Source organism: Carcharhinus amblyrhynchos, chromosome 34 (assembly GCF_965287045.1).
Source record: "Carcharhinus amblyrhynchos chromosome 34, sCarAmb.v2.hapA, whole genome shotgun sequence".
NCBI classification, from domain to species: domain Eukaryota; kingdom Metazoa; phylum Chordata; class Chondrichthyes; order Carcharhiniformes; family Carcharhinidae; genus Carcharhinus; species Carcharhinus amblyrhynchos.
In genome coordinates this window covers 5,429,678-5,455,202 of record NC_137357.1, presented here as the reverse complement: position 1 = coordinate 5,455,202, position 25,525 = coordinate 5,429,678, and the positions used below count along the sequence as shown (strand labels likewise).

At 46.6% G+C, this 25,525-nt stretch overlaps 1 protein-coding gene across 3 annotated transcripts in view; it reads left to right on the top strand.

Annotated features, from left to right (window-relative positions):
* LOC145361307 (phytanoyl-CoA hydroxylase-interacting protein-like) overlaps positions 1-25,525 on the top strand; it is a 73,243-nt gene that overhangs the window by 25,272 nt on the left and 22,446 nt on the right. For 2 of the 3 annotated variants that reach the window (XM_080216958.1, XM_080216959.1), the window contains exon 2: positions 101-186. The exons of the other annotated variant lie outside the window; for it this stretch is intronic. The gene's annotated coding sequence lies outside the window, so the exon portion shown is untranslated. The remainder of the gene's footprint in view (positions 1-100; positions 187-25,525) is intronic. 3 annotated transcript variants of the gene reach the window in all.

The window sequence follows — 25,525 nt, the reverse complement described above, 5'->3', positions numbered from 1 at the left end:
GCCCAGCATGCCTGATAGTGCTGGATTTGTACAGATTTGTACTTGACCGGATTATTGAACAATCTGCTCTCTATCTCTCTCTCTTTGCTGTGGGCAACAGAGGAGCTAATACACGCCAGAACGCAGCAACATCATTCTACTCCCCACGCCCTGCAGGAAGAGAGAGGCTGCTATCCAGCTCTACAGGTTAGAGAATTTATTTGCTAAACTATACAAATTGCTGATGTGATTTATAAGGCGAGCAAAGGGTTTGAGTGTGTCTATCCGACAGTGCAGAAGGAGGCCATTCAGCCCATCGAGTCTGCATCGACTGCAATCCCACCTGTTCCCACAATCCCACCTGTTCCCATAACCACATGCATTTACCCTAGCCAGTGTCCCTAACACTAAGGGGCAATTTAGCATGGCCAATCCACCTAACCAGCACAGCTCTGAACATTAACGGGCAACTTAAGCATGGCCAATTCACCTAACCTGCACATCTTTGGACTGTGGGAGGAGATGGGAGCACCTGTAGGAAACCCATGCAGACATGGGGAGAGGGTGCAGAGTCTGGACACAGGCAATGGCTCAAGCCAGGAATTCGAACTTGGGTCCCTGGTGCTGTGAGGCAGCACTGCTAACCACTGTGCCACCGTGCCGCCCACGATAGCACAGACTTTATACAGTAGGCTTTCTTTAACAACATGCACTTCCAATGGCAACCGTTAACACTAAACTGGCTTCAGAGGAGGGTATAGGACCTGAGTGGTTTGGCCATTCAAGGCTGAGATAAGGAGAAGTTTCTTCATGCAGGACATTATAAATCTTTGGAATTCTGTACCACAGGCGGGTTTTTACAAGCTCAAAACTGTAAAATCGCCCCCCAAAGCCAACAAACCTTTTCATGGTCTGCCCTTCGCCTGCTCCAATTCCCGTGGACGGTAAAATTCCGGCCCACATGTACATAGATGCTCAGTGTGGCATGGTACGATGGCACAGTGGTTAGCGCTGCTTCCTCACAGCGCCAGGGACATGGGATTGATTCCTGGCTTGGGTCACTGTCCGTGCGGAGTTTAATGTGGAGATGCTGGCATTGGACTGGGTGGGCACAGTAAGAAGTCTCACAACACCAGTTTAAAGTCACCTGAAGAAGGAGCAGCGCTCCAAAAGTTTGTGATTCCAGATAAACCTGTTGGACTTTTAATCTGGTGTTGAGAGACTTCTTAGTGTGGAGTTTGCACGTTCTCCCCATGTCTGTGTGGGTTTCCTCCAGGTGCTCCGGTTTCCTCCCACAGTCCAAACATGTGCAGGTTAGGTTGATTGGCCGTGCTAAATTGCCCCTTAGTGTTAGAGGGACTAGCTAGGGTAAATACATGCGGTTATGGGGATAGGGCCTGGGTGGGATTGCAGTCGGTGCAGACTCGATGGGCAGAATGGCCTCCTTCTGTACAGTAGGGATTCTAAGAACCATAAAATCCTGCCTGACCTTTCCATGGTTCATCATTCACTCGCTTCGATTCCTGTGACAGGCGGGATGGTAAAATTCTGGCCCACATGCGCATAGATCACTAAGGGTGGCAGGACAGGTGGACAGAGCAGTTAATAAAGCCTATAGTATTCTGGCTGAATGGCCTGTGCCTGTGCCGTAACATTTCTGTGCTTGGTTGATGAGAATATTCAAATTTAATGAATTTTTGGGCTGGAGGGGGAGAGGGCTGGAATTTATTTTGAGTTCAGTCATGAATTATAGGGTAGCAGTGCAGGCTCAAGGGGCTGAATGGCCTTTTCCTGCTCTGATTTCTTATGCAATCAGCCAGGAACGTGATGCTAAGCTACATCAGAGAAGGTTACCAAAAGCGTGATGAAAGAGGTAGGTTTCAAGAAGTGTCTTCAAGGGGGAGAGGAAGGAAGAGAGGTTTAGAGAGGGAATTTGAGAGCTCAGGCTGCTGAAGGCACAGCTGCCAAGGGTGGAGCAAAGAAAATTAGAGATGTGCAAGTGATAACAATTGGAAAAGCACGGAGATCTCAGGGGGTTGTAGGGCTGGAGGAGATTACAGAAATCATAGAATCATACAGTGCAGAAGGAGGACATTTGGCCCTTTGAGTCTGCACCGAACACAATCCCGTCCAGGCCATATCCACATAACCTCATGCATTTACCTAAGCTAGTTCTCCTGACACTAATGGGCGATCTAGCCCAGCCAATCCACCCAACCTGCACATCTTTGGACACTAAGGGGCAATTTCGCATGGCCAATCACCCTAACCTGCACATCTTTGGATACTAAGGGGCAATTTAGCGTGGCCAATCCATCCACCCCACACATCTTTGGACACTAAGGGACAATTTAGCATGGCCAATCCCCCTAACCTGCACATGCCTGGACACTAAGGGGCAATTTTGCATGGCCAATCCACCCAACCTGCACATCTTTGAACACAAAGAGGCAATTTAGCATGGCCAACCCAACTAACCCGCACACCTTTGGACTGTGGGAGCAGCACCAGGGACCTGGATTCGCTTCCTGTCTTGGGTCACTGTCTGTGTGGGACGTGCATATTCTCCTCGTGTCTGCGTTGGTTTCCTCCGGGTGCTCTGGTTTCCTCCTACATTCTGAAAGACGTGCTGGTTAGGTGCATCGACCCTAACAGGTGCCGGAGTGTGGCAACTGGGGGAATTTCACAGTAACTTTATTGCAGTGTTAACGTAAGCCTTACTTGTCACTAATAAATAAATGGTCATCTTATTGCGGTGGTTAACTCGGGCTGATTTTGCTGTTAGCCTGGATGAATTATACTTTTCGTAAAAAAGAACTCACAGCCATGAGTCATGTGGGGGTGGCTGTTCTGGACTTAATGAGTAGAATGGAGAGTGATTGGCATCTCGTAAATGCGTGTGAATGTCTAAAATGGCGTTGGCTTGAAATTTACGCTTCCCCCCAGCGGGTTTTGAGTGGTCATTTAGCATCCACTTAAGGGCCCTTTCCCTCCCAGCCTCAATTCTTTGGCTGGCGGGTGGCAGAAAGATCAGAGTAGGAAATAGAATTTATTGAAGTCCTAGCTCTTGAAGGGAAGGGGTGAGGAGGAGGGCACCTCCATCAGAAGCTCCCATCTGATTGAGGGTTCCCTCCTTCCACCCCCCCCCCCACCTTATATCCACTTATACCTTACTTACCCCCCTCACGGCTCCACCAGGAATCCCCTTACCCTCCCTTCCCCAGGATCCCATATCTGGCTTCCGTGTCCCGAAACTTGGTCCCTGGCATGTCACTGCAGTGCTCTTTCCGTCCACTGCAGCGCTGTACCTGGATAAGTCAGAGTTGGGCAAACTGATTAGCTTTTTCTTCTTCATTCATGGGAGATGGGCATCGCTGGCTGGCCAGCATTTATTGCCCATCCCTAGTTGCCCCTTGAGAAGGTGGTAGTGAGCTGCCTTCTTGAGTTGCTGCAGTCTGCGTGCTGTGGGTTGACCCACAATGCCGTCAGGGAGGGAGTTCCAGGATTTTTACCCAACGACAGTGAAGGAACAGTCAATATATTTCCAAGTCAGGATGGTGAGTGGCTCAGAGGGGAACTTGCAGGTGGTGGTGTTCCCCATGTGTCTGCTGCCCTTGTCCTTCTGGATGGAAGTGGTCCTTGGTTTGGGGAAGATGCTGTCGAAGGATCTTTGGTGAGTTGCTGCAGTGCATCTTGTAGATGGTACACACTGCTGCGACTGATGGAGGGAGTGAATGTGGTGCCAATGAAGTGGGCTGCTTTGTCCTGGCAGCTCTCCAAGACGAGGGTTTCCTTCCAAGTGGGGATGGAAGTCCCCCCCAACCCCCGCCTACTGTCAATCAACACTCAATTAAGCGTAAAATGGCAGTGGATCTGTCGGAGTCAGTGGGGACGGATCGAGACCCCTCCATTTTAAACATTAAGGCCATTACCTCAGTAATTTTCTTCATGGGATGCTGGTGGCATTGCAGACAAGGCCAGCATTTGGTGCCCACCCCTAACTGTGGTCGTGAGCTGCCTTCTTGTGTTCCACTTGCCTTGACCTTGCTGTTGGGTATAACTGAGCGTCTCGCTCTGCCATTTCAGAGGAGCACTTAGGAGTCAACCACATTGCTGTGGGGTCTGGAGTCACATATCGGCCAGACCAGGCAAGGACAGAAGGTTTCTTTCCCTGAAGTAAATGGGTTTTTAATGACAATCACGGTCACCATTACTGGGATGAGCTTTCAATTCAATTTTAGATTTATTAATTAGTTGAATTTTGTATGAATTAATCAAATTTAAATTGCTGCTCTGGTGGGATTTGAACCTGTGTCCACAGATCATTAACCAGGATCTCGGGATTATTAGTCCAGTGACATTACCACTAAGCCACTATTTCCCCACACATATCTGTGTAATGTCAGGACACGTACAGTGCGGATTTGATACATGGGTTAGATCAAACACTCCCTGGGAAGTTTCACACTGAGCGATCTCGGAAACATCAATTAGCCCCAAGATCTGCAGTCCTATCACATCCCTGCAGTTAGAAATGATGGTGGATAATTAAACAGCTAACTGGTGGAGAAGCTCCACAAATATCCCCGACCTCAATGACAGCACAGCCCAGCATACGAACGACAAAGGCTGCAGCGCTTGCAATCCTCTCAGTCTGAAGTGGATGATCCATCCCAGTCCCCTTCTGAGAGATTCCCATCATCAGGATTGTCAACCTTCTGTCAATTCAATGTCAACAAATGACCTAAGTTACTGGATTTTTGGATTTTACCAGGTTAACAGACCTCATTATAGCCTTGTTCCAAAAATGGGCAACACTTGCAGAATAGGTAAAGCACATGGTTAGATACACAGTAAAGCTCCCTCTACACTGACCCCATTAAACAATCCCAGGATAGGTTCAACATTGGGTTAGATGCAAAGTAAAGCTCCCTCTACACTGTCCCCATCAAACACACCCACGATGGGTACAACACAGGGTTAGATACTGAGTAAAGTTCCCTCTACACTGTCCCCATCAAGCATTCCCAGGGCAGGCACGGCACGGGGTTAGATACAGAGTAAAGCTCACTCTACACTGTCCCCATCAAACACTCCCAGGACAGGTACAGCATGGGGTTAGATACAGAGTAAACTCCCTCTACGCTGTCCTATTAGACAGGGCAGGAACAGCACAGAGTAAAGCACACTCCACTCTATCTGAACAATGTGACTCAATCCCTGCTATATCAGGAACTGATTGGAATCAGGGAGCAGAGACATTTTCTCCTGGTTATGAGAGTCACACATTAGTGATATGCACTTCGCCTCTCACTTTCCTTGCAGCTTTTAATCATTTCCCTCTTGAAATCTTCCCTTTAACTGCTTTGATTGACTGGGTTTCAATGGCTTCTTGTAAATAAGCCTTCCGCTGATAGCTTTGTTAGTTCTAATAGCTTTGCCTGGAAAATGAGCTTGGTTTATGCCGTTGTTCCATTTCCCACACCAGTCTCCTGCGGTTCTCTGGGGTAAGTTGCCAGCTTGTCCACTGGGCAGCAGGATGTTGCTGCCAACGAGTGTCCATGCCAAAGGCTGCTGTTGGGATCCTCGGCGCTGCAGTATTCTCGTATCACAGGGTTCTCTGAACAGGACGGGTGCGTGTCTGAGGTTAACCTGTGGAGGACAGCTTTCTGACTGCAGAGGTTTTAAATCTCAATTTGTCTGTGTCTGAACAAATAATTGTGATTCATCGATCCGTCCTTGTGCGAGATGTTATTGGCTGTAGAATCTTAAATAATATGGAATAGAAGGAGGCAACCCAGCTCATCCTGGCAAGCCATTTCTTTGATAGAGTGTGCTTGTTTCCTTATCTTCATGAATCTCGCAATGTTTCCCCACTACCTGCAGCCTGTACTGCTGTAGACAGGTGCTGGAGTGTGGCAACTGGGGGATTTTCACAGTAATTTCACTGCAGTGTTAATGTTGAATTTATTTGATTTATTGCCACATTATTATCACACAGTGAAAAGTCTTGTTTCTTGCGTGCTGTGCAGACAAAGCATACCATTCATAGAGAAGGAAAGGAAAGAGTGCAGAATGTAGTGTCACAGTCATAGCTAGGGTGTCGAGAAAGATCAACTTAGTGCAAGGTAAGTCCATTCAAAAGTCTGACGGCAGCAGGGAAGAAGCTGTTCTTGAGTCTCTTGGTACATGACCTTAGACTTTTATTTATTTTTCCCGATGGAAGATGGTGGACGAGTGAATGTCTGGGGTGCATGGGGTCTTTGATTATGTTGGCTGCTTTCCCGAGGCAGTGGGGAATGTAGACAGAGTCAATGGATGGGAGGCTGGTTTGCGTGGTGGATTGGGCTACATTCATGGAGTTTCTTACAGTCTTGGGCAGAGCAGAAGCCATACCAAGCTGTGATACAAATGGAAAGGATGCTTCCGATGGTGCATCTGTAAAAGTTAGTGAGCATTGTAGCAGACATGCCAAATTTCCTCAGCCCCCTGAGAAAGTAGAGGTGTTCATGGGCTTTCTTAACTATAATGCAACATGAAGGGAGCAGATCAACAGAAGGTTGTTGGTGATGTGGACACCTAAAAACCTGAAGCTCTTGACCCTTTCCACTTCATCCTCATTGATGTAAACAGGAGCATGTAATGTAAGCCTACTTGTGAAACTAATAAATAAACTAATCATCTTTACCATCTTTGGTTCTTGAAGGCCCAGCTTCAGATAGCTAACTCTCGCCCTGAGCCGGGGCAGTCCAGGACCCCTCACGATTTTGACTGCCTCCATCAAATCTCCTCTTCCCCTTTTTCTGCTCGGGAGAGAAGAGCCCCAGCTTTTGCTCAAGTCTCCCTCCCCTGGAACCATCCTCACAAATCTCTTCTGCACTCTCCCTAAAGATTTCACAGCCTTCCACGCATTGGTGGCACAGTGGGAAGCACTGCTACCTCACAGAGGCAGGATTCGATTCCCGGCTTGGGTCACTGTCTGTGAGGTGTCTGTGCATTCGCCCCTGTGTCTGTGTGGGTTTCCTCCGGGTGCTCCAGTTTCCTCCCCCAGTCCAAAACATGTGCTGGTTAGGTGTACTGGCTGTGCTAAATTCTCCCTCAGTGTACCCAAACAGGCGACTAGGGGATTTTCATAGTAACATCAGTGCAGTATTATTGTAAATCCAATTGTGTCACTAATAATAAACCTTAAACAATATTCCAGTTGAGGCTGAACCAGTGTTTTATACAGTGTCATCATAATTTCCTTATTTTTGTCTCTCTATACCTTATCGAAACATAGAGTATTGAAGCAGAATGAGGCCATTTGGCCCTTCGAGCCTCTCCACCATTCAATTTGATCACAGCTGATCATCAAATTCAATATCCTAATCCCGCCACCCCCCACCCATATCCCTTTTGCCCCAAGAGTTATATCTAATTTCTTCTTGAAATCACACAATGTTTTGGCCTCAATTACATTCTGTGGTAATGAATTCCACACATTCACACCCTCTGGGTGAAGAAATTTCTCCTCACCTCAGTCCTAAAAGGTTTACCCCTTATCCTCAAACTATGACCCCTAGTTCTGGACTCCCCCCACCATCGGGAACATTCTTTCTGAATCTACCCTGTCTAACCCTGTTAGAATTTTATAAGATTCTCTGAGATTCCTTCTCATTCTTCCAAACTCCAGTGAATATAATCCTAATTGACTTAGTCTTTCCTTATATGACAGATTGCCAGCCCAGGAATCAGCCTGGAAAACCTTTGCTGCACTCTTTCTACACTTTCATAAATAACAATATTTCATTGTTCCTCACTTCAATGCAAACAGGCACTCTTATTACATGAGCTTTTAGACTCAGCAATTTTCTTGCTCAGTGAACACCACCCCTCGTCTACCAACGTAAACATCTTCCCTACAAACCACAAGCCTTATCCACCTACATGTTCCCTAACACAATGGGAATTCCCTTTGCTGCTTCACATCAAGCCTCTAATTCCAAAAATAAAGGATTAGTTTTTTTTTGCCTGCGTCATGTTTCTTCATTCCTGGGGAGCTATTAAAGCTTTAACTGAGTGAAGCTGCTTTGCAGTGTTTGCCTTCCAATACTGGACCCAGGCCAATGATTATATCCCATAGAATCCCCTCAAAGCTGTGCAGAAAACTGTTGCTTGATATGGCATCTGGGGATCAATATTGGCAAGTCCACAGCCAAACAAAGAGTTTGTGCAAACAACCTCATTGCAACTGGTAAACCTCAGTTCTGTGCTACCTGGCTCCAGCTTCGTCCACAGGTCGAGTTGTCAGCTACAAGTTGCGAGAGATACAAGTTGCCAGAGTCCCAGCTCTCCTTGTCTGCTTTCCCGTGTTTCTGGAACGCCAGGGCGGCACAGTAGCACAGTGGTTAGCACTGCTGCTTCGCAGCTCTCGGGACCTGGGTTTGATTCCTGGCTTGGGTCACTGTCTGTGTGGAGTTTGCGCATTCTCCTTGGGTCTGTGTGGGTTTTCTCCAGGTGTTCCGGTTTCCTCCCACAGTCCAAAGATGTGTGGGTTAGGTTGATTGGCCATGCTTAAAATTGCCCCTTAGTGTCCTGAGATGTGTAGATTAGCGGGTAAAATACAGAGGGATATGGGATTAAGACGTGGGTGGGATTGTGGTCGGTGCAGACTTGATGGGCTGAATGGCCTCTTTCTGTACTGTAGGGTTTTGATGATTGAGTCCAGATTACTGGCCCAGTAGCATTCCTGCTAGGTCGTCATCAATGGTGGAAGAGATAGGAAGAGTGTGGGGACATGGAAAGATTTGAAACAATGAGTGAGAATTTTAAAATTGAGGCATTGCCAGACCAAGAGCCAGTGGAGGTTAATGAGCAAGGGAGTGAATGGGTCTTGCTGTGAATTACAATATAAGCAGCAGTTTTGATGAATATGTGGAGGGTGGAAGATATCCATGGATTCTAGAGGTGCTCAAGAGGTCCTGTGAGTGAGTCCCAATTCAGAGATATAGTAAGAAGAAAGTTATAGGGAAGAGGATTGAGAAAGGGCCTTTCTCTTCTGTTCTTCTGCAAACTGCTTGGTTTGCAAAGGAAGCCCATCTGGCTCTCTCAATCTGGATATTCAACTTTCACATTAATCTCCTGGCAGCAGCCTGTATTCTGAAATGCAAGAATGAAAGCTACACAGAAGCACTCCTGCTGAGCAGTTCTGTATAATTTCACGTAACACTGTTTCACTGGGGATGAGAAACACTTGGAACGGTTACCGATCCCAGTTGGCTGGACGGCTAGTTTGTGATGTGGAGTGATGCAAACAGCGCGGGTTCAATTCCCGTCCCAGCTGGGGTTATTTATGAAGACCCGAGTGTGGTGATCCTCAGGGTAAAATCACCACTCGCTCCCTCAAAGGGGAAATCAGCCGATGGGCATCTGAGACTGTGGCGACTTGACCTCTACTTTCTCATGCTTCCTCTGATCAGGACGGGAATAGAGGAATACGGTCCCCAGACGGGTAGGGAGTTTTAGTTCAGTCAGGCAGCATGGTCATTGCAGGCTTGGAAGGCTGAAGGGCCTGTTCCTGTGCTGTAATTTTCTTTGTTCTTTGTTCTTTTACCAATCCTAGCAAACTCTGCATTTTTAGGCAAGCCAATGAGGACAGTGACACTCAAGTATAGAAACTAACAGTGCAGAAGGAGGCCATTTGGCCTATCGAGTCTGCATCAATCACAATCCCACCCAGGGCCTATCCCCATAACCCTATGCATTTACCCTCGCTAGTCCCCCCTGACTCTGAGGGGCAATTTAGCATGGCCGATCCATCTAACCAGCACATCTTTTGGACTGTGGAAGGAAACCGGAGCACCCAGAGGAAACCCACGCAGACACAGGGAGAATGTGTAAACTCCACACAGATCTGAGGTGAGAATTGAACCTGGTTCCCTGGCACTGAGAGGCAGCAGTGCTAACCACTGTGCCACTGTGTTGCCCCAAGCCATAAAGCATAGATGAGGTCATTTGGCCCATTGTGCCTGTTCTACCTTTTGAAAGAGTTATCCAATTATCTCATTTTTTTCCCCCTATCTTTCACCATATCCCTGCAATTTTTTGCTCTTCAAGTATATATCCAATGGAAAGTTCCTGTCGAGTCTGCTCCCACCAACCTTTCAGACTGTATATCACATATTGTAACCCGGTGGATAAAACAATGTTGTCCCGAGCGTTGTTTTTGCCAATTATCTTAAATCTGTCTCCTCTGGTTGCTGAATCTCTTGCCACTAAAAACACTTCCCCCTATCTACTCTATCAAAACCCTTCACAATTAGTAACACCATACAATCTCCCCATCACTGTCTCCGCTCTAAGGGGAACAGCCCAGCAGTCTCTCCATGTAACTGGAGTCATTAATCACTGGTAAATCTTCTCTGCACTGACCTGACATTCTTTCTGAAGTGTAGTGCACAGAACTGAATCCAGTAGTCCAACTGAGACCTCCACAGAGTTTTGTAACGGTTTAGTATAACTTCCTTCCTCTTGTACCTCTTTGCCTCAATTAGTAAAGATTGGTGCAGCATTTGGACAGGGGTGGGCACAGTAAGAAGTCTCACAACACCAGGTTAAAGTCCAACAGGTTTATTTGGAATCATGAGCTTTTGGAGCATTGCTCCTACCTCAGATGAGTGAAGAGTTGGGTTCACAAACACGGCATATATAGACAATGGCACAATTGCTCGGTAATGGTTGGAATGTGTGATTTTACAGGTAATCTCACAAAGACTCTGTAAAGACTTGCATTCCAACCATTATCTTGCAATTAAGTCTGTGTCTATATATGCCCTGTTTGTGAACCCACTAACCTGAGGAAGGAGCAGTGCACTGAAAGCTTAATAAAGCCAGGATCCTATTTTTAACAGCTTTCTCAACTTTCCTACCACTCTGTCTGAATAGCTAAGTAAGTAGATAAATAAATGGTTTTACAGGACTCCAGCCAGCCACTGACAAGACTATTGCTTGACTCTGTGACTGCGCACATGCTAAATGAACAAATAAACTGGATCTCTGAAGTAACTTAACACAGCCTCCAATTGAAAAACCCCCTCACTGAGGGGTGATTGTGGCTGCAGAATCGCCACCCCTCCTCCCCACCTCCATTCTGCTTCACAATTCAGTGCATGAGTCCTGATAACAACAGGACCACTGTGTCGGCCTACCAGCTCATGTCAAACAAGGCACAATGGCAGCAATGGTGCAGCTCCAGGACATAAAAGAAGGACTCATCATAGCTCTGCGCCACATGACGGCGGCAAATGGGGTCCAATTCTTTACTCCTCAAAGGCCAAAATCAACTCAGGGCTCTAAGGCATCCAATCAACCACAGCAACAATAGAGTGGGAGCAGACAAGGAGAAGAATGGAGGAAAGGAAATGTCCTATTTTACATAGAACGCAGAGCCATTCAGCCTCATCTTAATCCATCCAGAAAGGCCTATCAGTGCTTTTGAGTATATTCTCTGGAAACGAGATGGCCAAGAGGTAATCTCATAGCAGTTTTTTAAGATTTAGGATTTGATAGGTTTGGGTGGCACAGGGGTTAGCACTGCTGCCTCACAGCACCAGGGATCCGGGTTCAATTCCAGTCTCTGCCTTTGAGAATTCTGCATGTTTTCTCCTCTGTCTGCATGGGTTTCCTCTGGGTGTCCCAGTTTCCTTCTGAGGACTCGGGTTTGAATCCCGCCGCAGCAGATGATGGAATTTGAATTCAATAAAAAAAATCTGGAATTAAGAATCGACTGGTGACCATGAAACCATTTTCGGAAAAACCCCATCTGGTTCACTAATGTCCTTTAGGGAAGGAAATCTGCTGTCCTTACCCGGTCCTTTTTTATTCATCCATGGGACATGGGTGTCGCTGGCTGGGCCAGTATTTATTGCCCATCCCTAGCTGCCCTTGAATGCAGTGGCTTAGCTAGGCCATTTCAGAGGGCAGTTGAGGGTCAACCACATTGCTGTGGCTCTGGAATCACAGGTAGTCCAGACCAGAGTGACAACAACAGATTTCCTTCCCTAAAGGACATTAATGAACCAGATGGGTTTTTCCAACAATGGTTTCATGGTCATCAGTAGATTTTTATTTCCAGATATTTTTTATTGAATTCAAATTCCACCATCTGCCGTGGCAGGACTCGAATCCGGGTCCCCAGAACGTTAGCTGAGTTTCTGGATTAATAGTTTAGCGAAAATACCACTAGGCTATTGCCTTTCCTGTAGCTCTGGCCAACATGTCGCCTTTTCTGTAGGTCTGCTGTCTGAGGGAAGCTCAGGGGCTGGACAAAAAATGCTGGCCAGCCAGCAATGCTCATGTCCCACAAATCGATAAGAATTCAGAAAGTGGCTCTGCACAACCTTCGATTCCCCACCCTTTGCCATCACCACGGTGCCAGCTGCAACCCGAGATGTTTCACACACAGAAGCAAGCTGGAATTTCAAACCAGAATCACGGGATCTCACAGCACCAGGAGGCCTTTCAGCCAATCTTGCCCATGCTAGCTCTGTGAAAGTTATTCAGTTAGTCTCGCACAAGAGCTGTCTTTCTGTCGTGAGCATTCTATTTTCCATTTTTCAAATATTCACGCGTCTTCTATTTAGAATTGTAGAATCACTACAGTGCAGAAAAAGGCCATTCAGCCCATCGAACCTGCACCAACCACAATCCCATCCAGGTCCTCTTCCCGTAACCTTTCTTATTTACCCTGCTAATCCCTCTGACGCTAACGGTCAATTTAGCATGGTCAATCCACCTAACCTACACATCTTTGGACACTAAGAGGCAATTTAGCATGGCCAATCCCCCTAACTTGTGCATATTTTGGGAGGAAACAGGAGCACCTGGAGGAAACCCATGCAGACATGGGGAGAATGTGCAGACTCAAGGCCGGGAATCGAACCTGGGTCCCTGGCGCTGTGAGGCAGCAGTGCTAACCACTGTGCCACCTTTTATTCCCCCCCTTTTCGGGCAGATCATAACAACTTACTGCATAAAAATAGTTTCTCTTTATCTCCTTTTTTCTGATGAGACTTTATGAATCAGGGATTTCTATACACATTGACATATTAAAATCAATCTCACATACAATACTCATTGCATAATTAAGTCATTCCTTTTACAACCTTAACTCCAGAGGCGGTTAGGCGATTCCTGGTGGGATATTGAATCATGCGACTCGGAAAAGTCCCAGATTTGACCCCGGATTGTGCAATATGCTGATTTTTTTCAATAGAATATAGAACATAGAAAAACTACAGCACAAACAGGCCCTTCGGCCCACAAGTTGCGCAATGATATCCATACCTACTAGGCCTACCTATAACCCTCAATTCTATTAAGTCCCATGTACTCATCCAGAAGTCTCTTGAAAGACCCTATCGAATTTGCCTCCACCGCCACCAATGGCAGCCGATTCCACTCACTCACCACCCTCTGCGTGAAAAACTTACCCCTGATATCTCCTCTGTACCTACTCCCCAGCACCTTAAACCTGTGTTCTCTCGCAGCAACCATTCCAGCCCTTGGAAAAAGCCTCTGAGAATCCACCCTATCTATACCTCTCAACACTTCTATCAGGTCACCTCTCATCCTTCGTATCTCTCTCTCTAAGGAGAAAAGACCGAGCTCCCTCAACCTATCCTCATAAGGCATGCCACCCACTCCAGGCAACATCCTTATAAATCTCCTCTGCACCCTTTCAATAGCCTCCACATCCTTCCTGTAATGAGGCGACCAGAACTGAGCACAGTATTCCAAAAGAGGTCTGACTAGGGTCTTATAAAGCTGCAACATTATCTCCCGACGCCTCAACTCAATCCCTCGATTGATGAAGGCCAGTACACCATACACCTTCTTAACCACATCCTCTACTTGCGAGACCAATTTAAGAGTCCTATGGACCCGGACCCCAAGGTTTTTTCAATTTTTTTAAATAGATTTTTTTCAATATTTCTGATACTTGGTATTAGTACCCTGAGATTGCTGGGGTCAAATCGATCCTCCTCCTGATCGCACCCTGGCGACACCTCCAGACAAGTTTGGACATCAAGTGAACACAGCAAGAGCCTTTGAGTGTGTCTCTGCCTCACCTAAATTGCAAGGTTCCAGCTTTGAGTCCCACTCCAGGACCTGAGCACTAAAATCAAGGCTCACGTTCTACTGCAATAGTGAGGGGGTGCTGCATTGTCAAAGGTGCCAGCTTTTGGCTGAAACATTAAATTGAGCCCTCATCTGCATGCGCAGGTGGATGTAAAAGATCCGCTTTGAAGAATAGCAGGGGAGTTATCCCCAGTGCTCTGACCAGATTCTATCCTCCTTTGGGCACCACAGTGGTTAACCCTGCTGCCTCACAGCGCAGGGACCTGGGTTCGATTCCCAGCTTGGGTCACTGTCTGTGCAGAGTCTGCATGTTTTCCCCATGTCCGCGTGGGTTTCCTCTGGGCGATTTGGTTTCCTTCCACAAGTGCAAAGATGTGTGGGTTAGGTGGATTGGCCATGCTAAATTGTCCCTTAGTGTCCAAAGATGTATAGGTTAGATGGATTGGCCATGTTAAATTGCCCCTTAGTGTCCAAACATGTGTGGGTTAGGTGGATTGGCCATGCTAAATTGCCCTATAGTGTCCAAAGACGTGCGAGTTAGATGGATTGGCCATACTAAATTGCCCTTAATGTCCAAAGGTATGTAGATTAAATTGATTGGCCATGCTAAATTGTCCCTCGTGTCCAAAGATGTATAAGTTAGATGGATTGGCCACGCTAAATTGTCCCTTAGTGTCCAAAGATGTATAGGTTAGGTGGATTGGTCATGCTAAGTTGCCCCTTAGTGTCGGAGACTAGCTAGGGTAAACACATGGGGTTATGGGGATAGGGCCTGCGTGGGATTGTGGTTGGTGCAGACTCAATGGGCCAACTGACCTCATTCTGCACTGTAGGGATTCTATGATTCAATGAATTTCACAAAGTAAATTAGCTGGTCATTATCATGTTGCTGATTTGGGAGTTTGGCTGTCACATTTCCTACTTTACAACAGTGTCTACACCTTATTGACTGGAAAGTGCTTTAAGACATCCAGTGGTTGTAAAAAGCACCAAGTCTTTCCTCATGTGAACTCTGCAGTTGCTCTGCCCATTATGAGGGGACTGGCTACATGACTGATACACTGGATGGAATAGCTTTGCTGAAAAAGGAGAAATGCCATCAAAGTTTTTCATTTTGCACTCATCAGGAAAGATTCACAAGAATACCAAATCTAAATGGGACAATTTATACTGCATGAGAACAGGATGCTGACTGGTTGGTAAGAGAACCCTGATTGATAGAGGCCATGGGGAATGAACCAGGGAATGGCTGATCCCCCAACCTTCTGTTTAGTTGAATTTAATCATTTCCAAGTGCATCCTCCATGGGAATGCCCCTAATTAGTGGCACAGTAGCACAGTGGTTAGCCTCATAGTGCCAGGGACCTGGGTTCGAATCTGCACGTTCTCCCCCGTATCTGCGTGCGTTTCCTCCAGGTGCTCCGATTTCCTCCCACTGTCCGAAAGACGTGCTAAATTCTCCCTCAGTGTACCCGAACCGCCACCGGAGTGTTGGAGTCGGGGATTTTCACTGGAACTTCATTGTGGTGTTAATGTAAGCCTACTTGTGACACTAAAAAATAAACTTTTAACTTTAAACCAATCAGAGTCCTTTTGCCAACTAACCTGCTTCCCATGCAGTATAAATGGTTGTTTCAATTAGATTTGACATTCTTGGGAATCTGACCTGATGAGTACGAGACAATAAGCTTTGATAGCAAGTCTCTTCTTTAATCAGAGTTGCAGCATCTTCAGTTGCCTCACTAATTTTTTCACTAAGTAAGCTTCTGTTTCTAAAATGAGCGAGGAAAGAAGTGAGGGAGGGAAGGAAGATGGCGATGAAAGGAGGATTTGATTTGATTTATTATTGTCACATTTATTAGTATACAATGAAAAGTATTGTTTCTTGCGTGCTGTGCAGACAAAGCATACCGTTGATGGAGAAGGAGAGAGTGCAGAATGTAGTGTTACAGTCATAGCTAGGGTGGAGAGAAAGATCAGCTTAATGTGAGGTAGGTTCATTCAAAAGTCTGACGGCAGCAGGGAAGAAACTGTTCTTGAGTTGGTTGGTACATGACCTCAGACTTTTGTACCTCTTTCCATGGAAGAAGGTAGAAGAGAGAATGTCCGGGGTGCATGGGGTCCTTGATTATGCTGGCTGCTTTGCCGAGGCAGCGGGAAGTTGTCGACAGAGTCAATGGATGGGAGGCTGGTTGTGTGATGGACTGGGTGACATTCATGACCTTTTGTAGTTCCTTGTTGTCTTGGGCAGAGTAGGAGCCAGCCCAAGCTGTGATACAACCAGAAAGAATGCTTTCTATGGTGCATCTGGAAAAGCTGGTGAGAGTTGTAGCTGACATGTCAAATTTCCTTAGGCTTCTGAGTTGGTGGGCTTTCTTAACTGTCATGTTGGCGTGGAGGGACCAGGGCAGGTTGTTGATGATCTGCACACCTAAAAACTTAAAGCCACCTTGACGTTGAGGAATGAGGGAAGTAAAGAGGAACCTTGAGGTGACATGGTGGTCTGGCTTTAGGTGATGTCTGCAGCTACAGGATAGGTCTGTCACCAGCTCAAATAGAGAAATGGACTTCATCTTCCCCACAAACACAGGGCAGGGTTTCAAAGAGTTAAGAGTCTGATAATGAAGTGGTTGCAATTAAATCCGTGAGCTAGCTTCTAACGTTCGGGTAATGTGAGCGATTGATGATAAAATTGCACTAACTAATTCCAGCTGTCAGCTCCTATAACCCTGCACTGCTGTGTTATATTCCAGAGTGTTCCTCACTTTAATCTGCTGAATTCATCACTATTATAAGATGGGACGTCATTTTATTAATCGGTTTCATTAACTTCTAAAAAGCCCTTGAATACAAATTTGTTATTTGCATAAAAGATTTTCTTTCCATTGCTTGTTTCGAGACTGCAATGTTTTAAGGATGCAGATGAAAACATCTGCATGGCCAACCCAACCATCTTTCCCCATTCAGATGGAGATGGCCAGTGGAGTATGACCAGTGTCTTTCATCCAAACACAAATCAAATAAATGTTTTTGCATGCGTCAAAATTGTCAGAGTAAGGAATCTCCTGAGTTCATTTTATGCAACATCAAAATCCACTCATTTTCTCTCCGTATCCCTCAATCCCACTCACCTTGTCTCCATATCCCTCAATTCCACTCACCTTCTCTCCATATCCTTCAATCCCATTCACATTCTCTCCTTATCCCTCAATCCCACTCACCTTCTCTCCATTTCCCTCAATCCCACCTATCTATTTTCTCCCATTTCCCTCAATTCCACTCACCTTCTCTCCATTTCCCTCAATCCCACCTTCCCACCATATCACTCATCTACCCACTTCGCCTGTCTAACAGATTTACGCACCTTCTTATCAGATATCCTTTCACCTCCCCATATCCTTATCTGGCCTATCTTCAGAAGCACATACAATAGTCTGGTTACTCAATCTATACTGCCTGCTTCTTTGACCCTCTTGGTAACATTCCACATTTAGAATCCACTTGAAGTAAAAGGTCTTGACTTCTTTGCTTGCTGTTTCAAGTCTCCACTGATATATGAAGCTATCATCACAACCAACAGTTTGAAGGGATCAATGTTGTCCTTCCTTCCGGATAGAGTTGCGTTGATGTGAACAGGTCCCAGGGACACAGACGTCATTCTGTAACTGGAACCCCTCACCCCTCCCAAATATGATTTATCATTGTCACATGTATTGGGATATAGTGAAACGTATTGTTTCTCAACTGTACAGTCAGAACATACCATTCATAGAGTATGTGGGGGGGGAAGGAAAGGAGAGGGTGCAGAATATAATGTTGCAGTTACAAATGAAGAGAAAGATCAACTTACTGCAAAGTCGGTCCATTTAAAAGTCTGATGGCAGCAGGGAAGAAACTGTCCTTGAGTCGTTTGGTCTTCAGACTCTTATATCTTTTTCCTGGCGGAAGAAGGTGGAAGAGAGTATGTTCGGGGTGCGTGGGGTCTTTGTTTATGCTGGCTGCTTTTCCCAAGGCAGCAGGAAATGTAGACGGAGTCAATGGATGGGAGGCTGGTTTGCGTGATGGACTGGGCTACGTTCACAACCCTTTGTAGTTTCTTGCGGTCTTGGTCAGAGCAGGAGCCATACCAAGCTGTGATACAATCAGGAAGGATGCTTTCTATGGTGCATCTGTAAAAATTGGTGAGAGTCATAATGGACATGCTGAATTTCCTTAGTCTTCTGAGAAAGTAAAGGCATTGGTGGGCTTTCTTCACTATAGTGTCAGCATGGGGGGGACCACAACAGGTTGTTGGTGATGTAGATACCTAGAAACTAGAAGCTCTCGATCATCTCCACTTCATCACCATTGGTGCAGACAAGGGCATGTCCTCTACTACGCTTCCTGACGTCAGCACGGTGGCACAGTGTTTAGCACTGCTGCCTCACAATGCTGGGGACCCGGATTCAATTCCAGCCTCTGGTCACTGTCTGTGTGGAGTCCGCACGTTCTCCCTGTGTCTGTGTGGGTTTCCTCCTGGGTGCTCCAGGTTCCTCCCACACTCCAAAGATGTGCGGGTTAGGTTGATTGGCCATGCTAAATTGACCCCAGTGTCAGGGGGAATTAGCAGGGTAAATGTGTGGGGTTACGGGAAAAGGGCCTGGATGGGATCATGATCACAGCAGACTTGATGGGCCCAATGGCCTCCTTCTGCACTGTGGGGACTGTATGATTCTAAGTCGCTGATTAGCTCCCTTGTTTTACTGACACTAGGAGAGTGATCTAGCACCATTTCACAAGGTTCTCTTATCTTTTCCCTGTACGCTATCACATCATTGTTTGAGATCTGACTCACTACAGAGGTATCATCAGCAAAGTTCAAAATGGATTTGGAGGAAAATTTGACCACACAGTCATAGGTATACAAGGAGTATACTAAGGGGCTGAGGACATAGCCTGGGAGGACCAGTGTTGAGGATAAGCATGGTGAATGTGCTGTTACCTACCTGTAACTGATTGCAGTCTGTGGGTTGTGGATCCAGTCACAGAGGGAGGAGCAGAGCGCTAGGCCACAGAATATGATGGCAGAAGATAGCACATGCTATGTGCTCTATCTCGCACATATGGTGAGGGCTCGTGTCTACAACAGCACCAGTGAAATTTGCTTTCCCAATCTCTGGCAAGCGACAGTACCTAACCCTGGAGAGGAGAAATGCTGAAATGCAAAGATGTTCTCACCCCATGGATGTAAGGTAGTGTAGTGAACACATGGGTTACTTACTTTCAGTGGGGAAAAGTGCAATCATCACTCCAGGTCCTCAATTTAATATTGGCAAAATACAAAGCACATAATTTCACAGGAAGAGCGTAGCTTGCTCACAGGAAAATTGGAGAGATACAGACTTGTATATGTACTAAATACATGGATTTTTAAAATTCATTTGTGGGACATGAGCATCGCTGGCTGGCCAGCATGTATTGCCCATCCCTAGTTGCCCAGGGCAATTGAGAGTCAACCACATTGCTAAGGCTCTGGGGTCACATGTAGGCCAGAAGGGATAAGGACAGCAGATTTCCTTCCCTAAAGGACTTTGGTGAACCAGATGGGTTTTTCCGACAATGGTTTCATGGTCATCAGTAGATTCTTAATTCCAGATTTTTTTAAAATTGAATTCAAATTCAATAAAATTCAATATTGAATTCAAATTCAATGGCCGTGGCAGGATTCGAACCTGGGCCCCCCAGAACATTAGCTAAGTTTCTGGATTAATAGTCTAGCAGTCGGTCATTGCCTCCCCTTATGATAGGTATGCTGCAAGACAGACACTGAGGGAGAAGCGCTGTTCGAAGGACAGGGGAGGGTTATGAATCTACGTCCCAAGGCATGGTTAAATTGATGAAAGAATGCAACTGAAGGCCTTGGACATTTATAAAATAAGGTGCAGAGTTAAAACAGGAACAGAGGTGTTGTTGCGATGGATAGGGGATTGCGGTTGAGAAAGAAGATGAGCGAGAGGGATAAATTGCCTTCCTCGCCAGTACTCATCTTGGAGAGAAATGTATTTATAATCAGCTTCTTTCTTTTTCGAGGAGTATCGTTGCTGTGGCAACCAGAATTGAAATATTTCGAACACGAATAATGCAACATGTATTTGCATTAAAATACACGAAGAGGTCACGAAAACAATGCAGGAACATGACAGGATTCGCATATCGATTTAACTCACGCCCTCTCACTATTCTGCTAACTCCATCACCCTCCCTTTCTCCCTATTGTCTATCATCCGCTCCCTTATTCTCTCGTAGAATCCCGACAGTGCAGAAGGAGGCCATTTGGCCCATTGAGCCTACACCGCCCACAATCCCATCCCAGGCCTCAATCCCCATAACCCCATGCATTTACCCTAGCTCGTTCTCGTGACACTAAGGGGCTATTTAGCATGGGCCAATCCACTGAAACCACACATCTTTGGACTGTGGAAGGAAACTGGAGCACCCGGAGGAAACCCACCCAGACACGGGGAGAATGTGCAGACTCCACACAGACAGTGACCCGATGGGGAATTGAACCTGCGTCCCTGGTGCTATGAGACAGCAGTACTAACCACTGTACCATTGTGACACCCCATTCGCTTATCGGTCCTGCCCTCCCATCAATGGTTAGTCACTCACTCTCCCTCTCTACCCCTGTGCTGCCTCCCCTCCTTCACTCCGACCCTTCTTCCAACCGTTGAGCAACTGCTGAGTCAGATCTGATGGTGTCAGGTCAGGAAAGGGGACGGCGGGGGGCAGGTGGTGGTGAGTGCCATTGTTATGGTTCTACTTTAGCAAGAATTGCAACGTATGTGACAGATTTGGAACCTCTGTAGATACTCATCATGCAATACCTTGCTCTAGAGTTGCCATTTCAATGAGCGGGGCACAGGGAGATGCGTGTGAAAATTGCCTTTGCAGAAGTGCCACTATCTCATTCCATGAGTAAGGAAATAGATGGAAATGACAATTTGTAACGTCAACGACTTAAGTGAGTGGAAAAATGGAGTTCAAATGTGGGAAACTTGAGGTTGTCCACCTTGGACTCAAGGTATATTTGTTTCAAATGTATTCTTTTCATGGGATGTGGGCATCTCTGGCTAGGCTAATGTTTATTGTCCATCCCCTAATTGCTATTGAAAGAGTGGTGTTACAGAGACAGAGAATCCCTACAGTGCAGAAGGAGGCCATTTGGCCCATCGAGTTTGCACCAACCACAATCCTAGCCAGGCTCTAACCCCACACATTTACCCTGCGAGTCCCCCTGACACTAAGGGGAAATTTAGCATGGTGAATCCACCTAACCTGCACATCTTTGGACCGTGGGAGAAAACTGGAGCACCTGGAGGAAACCCACACAGACACCGGAGAATGTGCAAACTCCACACAGACAGTGACCCGAGGCTGGAATTGAACCCGTGTCCCTGGCACTGTGAGGCAGCAGTGCTAACCACGGTGCCACTGTGCCACCCCTTGTATTGAACCACCTTCTTGAACCACTGCAGTCTATGTAGGTACACAGACAGTGGTGTTAGGGAGGGAGTTCCAGGATTTTGAGTGAACGAACAGCCAATATATTTCCAAGTCAGGATGGTGAGTGGCTTGGAAGGGAACTTGCTGGTGGTGGTATTCCCCTTGTGTCTGCTGCCCTTGTCCTTCTAGATGGAAGAGTTGTGGGTTTGGAAGGTGCTGTCTAAGGATGAGTTGCTGCAGTGCATCTTGTAGATGGTACACACTGCTGCTACTGATCATCAGTGGTGGAGGGAGTGCGTGTTGAAGGTGCCAATCTAGCGGGGCTGCTTTATCCTGGATCATGTTGAACCTCCTAACTAATTTTGGAGCTGCAATCATCTGGGCAAGTGGAGCGTATTCCTTCACTTGTGCCTTGTAGATGGTGGATAGATTGGGGAGTTAGGAGGTGAGTTACTTGCTGCAGGATTCCCAGCCTCTGATCTGCTCTGGTAGCCTCAAACAGAAGGGGACTGGGATGCACCAACATAAGAACATTAGAGATTGGAGCAACAGTTAACCATTCAACCCCTCAAGCATGCTGACCATTCAATATGATTATGGTCGGCTAGACTTGTGTTTCCTTCAGTGCAGAAGGTTAAGGGACTATCTGATTGAGGTGTCTAAAGTGTTCAAAAAAGGGTACATTGAGAGAGAGAGAGAAACTACATTTTTCAGTGCAGAATTCAATAAGGGGTGGCACAGTGGCTAGCACTGCTGCCTCACTGCGCCAGGGAGCCAGATTCGATTCCCGGCTTGGGTCGCTATCTGTGCAGTCTTCTTCTCCACCCCCCCACCTCCGTGTGTAGGTTTCTTCCGGGTGCTCTGGTTTCCTCCCACAGTCCAAAGATGTGCTGGTTAGGTGGACTGGCTATGCTACATTGCCCCTTAGTGTCGGGGGACAAGCTAGGGTAAATGAATGCTGTTATAGGGGAAAGGCCCTTGGTGGAATTGTGGTTGGTGCAAACTCGATGGTCCGAATGGCCTCCTTCTGTACTGCAGGGATTCTATGACAACGGGGTGTAACCTTGAAACTGCAAACAGGTCTGCCAGGAGAGAAACCAAGAAACACAGAACATTGTAAAACTCTCTTCCTGGTGAGACTGCGGATGAAGGTGGGAAGGTGGGAAGGGGGACAGGGGGAGTGGGTAACTGATATATTCAAGACTGTGGTATTGAATTGTTTTAAGCGAAGATATCAAGGCATAGATTATCCATGCTTATCACTGGTATTAACTGCATAGCCTGGAATAGCAACTGCACTTAATGCGACGGGGGCAATCTCATAGAGACTTATAAAATTCTAACAGGTCTCGACTGGGTAGATACAGGGAGGATATTCCCAATGGTGGGGGAGTCCAGAGCCAGGGGTCACAGTCTGAGGATTAGGGGGAGACCATTTAGGACGGAGATGAGGAGACATTTCTTCACCCAAAGAGCGGTGAGCCTGTGGAATTCATTACCACAGGAAGTAGTTGATGCCAAAACATTGAATGCTTTCAAGAGGCGGCTGGATTTCGCACTTGGGGTGAATGGGATCAAAGGTTATGGGGAGAAAGCAGGATAAGGCTATTGAGTTTGACGATCACCATGATGGTGATGAATGGCGGAGCAGGCTCAAAGGGCCAAATGGCCTCCTTCTGCTCCTATCGTCTATGTTTCATTTCTCTGAAAATATCAACATCTTTGCAATTGACTGTAATGGTAATAATTAATGCTTTTTGTCCAAACAAAGGCAGATATTTTTTACTGCCACAACTGACTCAAATTTTTATTAATTTATTCATCCATGGGACATGGGCATCACTGGCTGGTCAGCATTTATTGCTCATCCCTAGTTAAACTTGGAGGGCAGTGGAGAGTCAACCACATTGCTGTGGCTCTGGAGTCATATGTAGGCCAGATTTCCTTCCCCAAAGGGCATTAGTGAACCAGATGGGTTTTTCCGACAATGGTTTCATGGTCATCAGTAGATTCTTAATTCCAGATTGTTTTTTTACTGAATTCAAATTCCACCATCTGCCGTGACAGGATTCGAACCTGGGTCCCCAGAACATTGGTTGAGTTTCTTGACAAAAAGTCAAGCAATGATACCACTAGGCCATCGCCTCCCCCACGTTCAGTCCAAACAAGCCATTAGCAATGCAAATACTCGTAACAAACTGACACTTTTGATTTTTTTTTCACACAATTTTTGCCAGTGGGCACAGTGAAATTTAAATTACAGTTCTGTGGAATGTGAATTTAATTGGACATAGAGTTTTACATTAATCTCAGTTAATAAGCCGGTTGTCTTACCGACAAACGCTTTATCTGCCAGGCTAATGCGATCAGTCTAACTCCCCTACTTCATTACTTTAATCAATAATGTTACTCTTGTTGCATGTAATTGCTATTTCCAAGTGAAACTTCCAATTGTAAGTAGGCGTTTGATTCTGTGCCATCCAGCAACAGCTCATTCTACAGGCCCCCCCCAATGAAGAGATAGCAATCATGCTTTGTTTTTTCACAAGACAACCTGTTGTCTTCAAACACATTTGCTGGAATTTTACCATCTCGCCCTCCCGTGACTCGTAAGATCCTGCGCAAAGCTAACAGAGCTTTCTGCGAGCCTCGCCTGCCCCGATTCTATGGTGGGCGAGGTGGTAGAACTCCGGCCGTTATCAGTGAATATACCTCTCCTGAGAGCATGGACAGAACAGTGGCACAGTGGCACTGCTGCCTCACAGCGCCAGGGACCCGTGTTCGATTCCCGGCTTGGGTCACTGTCTGTGTGGAGTTTGCACGTTCTCCCTACGTCTATGTGGGTTTCCTCTGGGTGCTCCGATTTCCTCCCACACTCCGAAGTTGTACTGGTTAGATGGATTGGCCATGCTAAATTGACCCTTGTGTCCAAAGATGTACAGGTTAGGTGGATTGGCCATGCTAAATTGACCCATAGTGTCCAAAGGTGTACAGGTTAGGTGGATTGGCTATGCTAAATTGTCCCTTTGTGTCCAAAGATGTGCAGGTTAGGGGAACTGGCCATGCTAAATTGTCCCTTCTTGTCCAAAGGTGTACAGGTTAGGTGGATTGGCCATGCTAAATTGTCCCTTTGTGTCCAAAGGTGTACAGGTTAGGTGGATTGGCCATGCTAAATTGACCCTTAGTATCCAAAGATGTATAGGTTAGGGGAATTGGTCATGCTAAATTGTCCCTTTGTATCCAAAGACATATAGGTTAGGTGGATTGGCCACGCTAAATTGACCCTTAATGAAAGGGGGACTAGCTAGGGCAATGCTTGGGGTTATGGGGATAGGCCTGGAAGGGACTGTGGTAGGTGCAGACTCACTGGGCTGAATGGCCTCCTTCTGCACTGTAGGATTCTATGAGACATAAGGCAGGATCCTATTGAAGGGTCAGGGGTCTCGCCAACCTGCTGGTGAGCCAGCCAGAGCATGCACTGCCTCAGTTCAGGTAGGCCTGTTGAGCCACGAGGTGATTAGGCAGTGGTGAACTTTGGTGGGAGTCAGGACCCCGAGGGGGGAAGTCTCTCCCACCAAGAGTTGCCGGTCTGTCAGGAGTTGGCAGCTACTGTTGTCACAGTAAGAAGTGTCACAACACCAGGTTAAAGTCCAACCAGTTTATTTGATCGTAAACCCACAAGCTTTCGGAGTTTGCCCCTTCGTCAGGTGAATGTGTGTGACCAGAACTCTCCACTCACCTGACGAAGGGGCAAACTCTAAAAGCTTGTGGGTTAACTATCAAATAAACCTGTTGGACTTTAACCTGGTGCTGTGAGGCTTCTTACTGTGTTTACCCCAGTCCAACGCTGGCATCTCCACATCATGGCTACTGTGTTCATCAGGGCCGCAGGGGAGGCAGTAGCTGCCACAGGAAGATTATTTGTCAGAGGCCCAGGGTC